Source organism: Cololabis saira, chromosome 8 (assembly GCF_033807715.1).
Source record: "Cololabis saira isolate AMF1-May2022 chromosome 8, fColSai1.1, whole genome shotgun sequence".
Taxonomy (NCBI): Eukaryota; Metazoa; Chordata; class Actinopteri; order Beloniformes; family Belonidae; genus Cololabis; species Cololabis saira.
In genome coordinates, this window is record NC_084594.1 from 6,366,810 (window position 1) to 6,370,379 (window position 3,570).

The 3,570-nt window shown below is 40.6% G+C and overlaps 1 long non-coding RNA gene across 1 annotated transcript; it reads right to left on the minus strand.

Moving 5' to 3' along the window:
* Positions 1–571: 571 nt before the first annotated feature.
* Positions 572–2,454, minus strand: LOC133449245 (uncharacterized). The gene is made up of 3 exons (XR_009783018.1): positions 2,270–2,454; positions 1,323–1,494; positions 572–1,174 (listed from the first exon to the last, which is right to left on the minus strand). It is a non-coding gene; the product is annotated as an uncharacterized LOC133449245 (long non-coding RNA).
* Between the last annotated feature and the right edge of the window lie 1,116 nt (positions 2,455–3,570).

Consider the following 3,570-nt stretch of genomic DNA (forward strand, 5'->3'; position numbering starts at 1 on the left):
GCAGCAGATCTGAGCAGCAGATCTGAACCGCAGTTCTAGACGTCACAGAGCCCCCTACTGGATGACTGTAGAACTGCAACTAGTAGAACTGCACTGCAACTAAATCAGCGTTCCACCTTAATAAATATATGAAGATTTAATTGATAATGAGGCATGGAGCTTAAATATGAAGATTGAATTGATAATGAGGCTCAATATATGAAGATTTAATTGATAATGAGGATGGAGCTTATAATTAAAGAACTTACTTCCAGGGTAAACGGCAGGGATTCGTAGCTCATTCAGCACTATTTCAGATGTCATTTGTAGAGCATAGGTCTTTGCTGGTAGGCTCTTTTTTTTGTGGCAAGAGATTTAGATCATAGGCAGCACCAGTAGGCGCAGTTAAGACTGTTATCAAATTAAGGTGAAATTTTAAATTATTTCTTTAAATCATGAATGAGGCAATATAAAAAAATTAGTCTTTACTTGTTTTTAGCCTAATGACAATAAATATATATTTAAACACTGAGCAACCATAAACATCATAGATAATGTCGTGATTGAGGCTTGTTATTTTACCATGTCTCTGCAGGACTGTTATATGCACAGAATTATAAAGGTGTTGCAATTGCGTGAATATGAAAAGAGACTGGGACAGAGAAGATGACAACTGTCTTGCCACTGACAGAGAGGACTAAGATGTGGCGTTTAGTGGGATATATTACCCCCAAAACTTGAACAGCATTGATCAAACCCACTACAACATAGTGTATTTGGGTGTCAAGTCCTCACTTTTGTTGTAGTAATTGTTAAAAAAAGAAATAAAGAAATAAAAACACTTTGATATACTGAAATGGTAAGTATGGTAGTATTAAGTCCAAAGTTCCCAAACAGAACAATATAACATTTATTTAACAATATAACTTGGGGTAAACAATTGTCTCATCTTGATGAAATGTACAGTATATAATATATATTCAGTGCAGGTGCAGTCACATCCCACATTAAGGAGCGGTTGGTGCCAGGGGGGTGGTGGTGGTTGGTGGGACTGTAGGGTTGGAACCTGGTTTCTTCTTGCACCAATGTATATGTTTAATAAAATCGTCTTTCCGTTTTATTGTTGAACTGCAGTATGGACAGTGATAATGCAGCTGCGGCCGACATCCCAGTCCACATCTGTGAATGGTGTATTCTTAAACATAAGCACATAGATATAAATATTATTATATAATCAGTTTTCCATTACAAATTGTCACTTAAAAATACAAATCCTGCATCAACAATGAAGTTCCAGCATGCACTACATGCACACACACAGGGAGAATGTTTTCAAACTTTACCTTCATGGCTAACAGCTCTGTTAAAATGAAGATCCATGTGTATCTGACATTTGTTCAACGGGGAGGGGTAGTAAACTGGAGGGCTGCAGAATGGACAGTGGTAGTTATTGCAGCATGATGTGCATCTGTGAAGTTGGGGCAAGGCCCTTCCTTTCTGGATTGTTATGTGTACCTAAAAAAGAGTGTTCAATTAGTCCAAGTTAATATTTTTACACTGTTTTACAGACAAAACTGGGCCAAAACCTAATAACGGACAAATATACATTTTCATCTTATGCACTGGATTAGCTAAATTTCTGTCCACAAAATATCTAAATATAGGCTATATAGTGATATAAATGTGAATAGTTATATAAACACACATAATGTATAATATGAATAAAAAGATAAGTTAAGATATTCCTTCAATTGTCCCACAATGGGGAAATCCACAGTTACAGCAGCAACTGCACAGTTGATTGAAGAGTAGCAATAACAAACAATATATGAACAATGAATTATTGGGACGAAAAAAATAACAACCCTAACAATAATAGTAAAAATATATAATCAATATAATAACCATGACATTATTTACAAGATTAATCTTGGTAATGATTGGTAATATACCAGAGATCATGTTCTTATTGCACATAATAAATGAAAAATATATATTGCAGACAATAGAAATTGTGCCACGTATTAGTAGTATTCATGCTACAAAATTAGTCATAAAATTGGAGCTAGTTCATGTTTATATATATATATGTTTATATATATATATATATATATATATATATATATATATATATATATATATATATATATATATATATATATATATATATATATATTTGTGGATCATGTTAGGCATTTCACTGATTGATTAAATCACTTTTGCAGACCAATTAAGTGCCAATACATCTTGAAAAGAATACACAAAAAATGTGATTCACGGTAATACTCACACTCCGGTCGTCATCCATCTTGAGAAAAGGAGAAAAGAGCACGCTGCCGGAAAAAAACGAGAAGTCTCGATCTGAACTGTTGATTTAGTTGCAGTTATAAAGTAATCCAGTAGGGGGCTCTATGACGCCTAGAACTGCGGTTCAGATCTGCTGCTCAGATCTGCTGCCTCCGGGTCTGCAGCCATACCCTTCTCCTGTAAACACTGAATTTTCACAAATGGCAACTTTATTGTTAAAAAAATAAAATATGAGTTGTATATAAATAACATTTATGCACTATTTAAGCCGGATCTACCCGGCGGATGCTGAACGCTGGTCCCGGAACACGCCGGGCGCCCGGGAGCAGCGCTGCTGGAGCAGCGCGCGTCACCGCGGCTTTAACGGGGAAATCTGACCGGTTCCGACCGGCCGGGACCGCAGGAACCGGCCTGGACTGGTAGCACGGACTCCCGGGGACCGACAGGCGGAATTTCAGCCGGATCTGCCCGGCGGATTCTGCGCGACGGGCGCTGCAACTCCACGGCGGGCGCACAGATCGGCTCCGGGGCGCATCCGCGGCGCATCGTCGGTTACCGGGGATCAAACCGACAGATTTGCCTGAAAATCTCGGAGGGTGAAGCTGGTCCAGCATGGGACAGACCCCCGAGGACCCAGCTCCCAAACCACCCGGGAACCTGGATGATTTAACCCGGATCCGCTCCGCCGCGGCGCCGCGTCCGACTGGCTGAAGGAAGCACCGCTCCAGCAGCGGAGAGAGCTGGTTGTGGGCGTGGTTTCAGCAGCGGAGGCTGAACCTATGGAAATCTGCTCCCGTCGTGACGTCACGACGGGAGCAGATTCTAATCGGCTCAAAAAAAACCACGTGACACTGGGGGACTCTGTCCGGCGGGGGTCAGAGACCTTGCAGAAATTCATGGTATTTTGTCTCCCCTGTGCTGGCAGGGTGAGGGGAGACCACTTTATATATGTTAAAACAAGAAAAAACGTGTTTTTCATAATAGGTCCCCTTTAAGTAAGGTAACGAAGTATTTGTACTTTGTTACTTGACACCTCTGCTGATAGGAGTGGTTGGATCTGCATGTGGTTCTGCTGCAGTAAAATCCTCTGGTTATGAAGCAGCTTGACTGATCGTGGAGGATCTCGTTTGACGTTCTGTGATTCATTTCAGGTGGCGATGAAGGAAAACAGAGCGAGTGCCAGAAACAGCGTGAGTGAGAGGAAAACTGTGTATGTGTGTGTGTTTGTATACACGTGTGTGATTACAACCCTCTGGGTGGGGAATGTAAACAAAGGGGGATTAT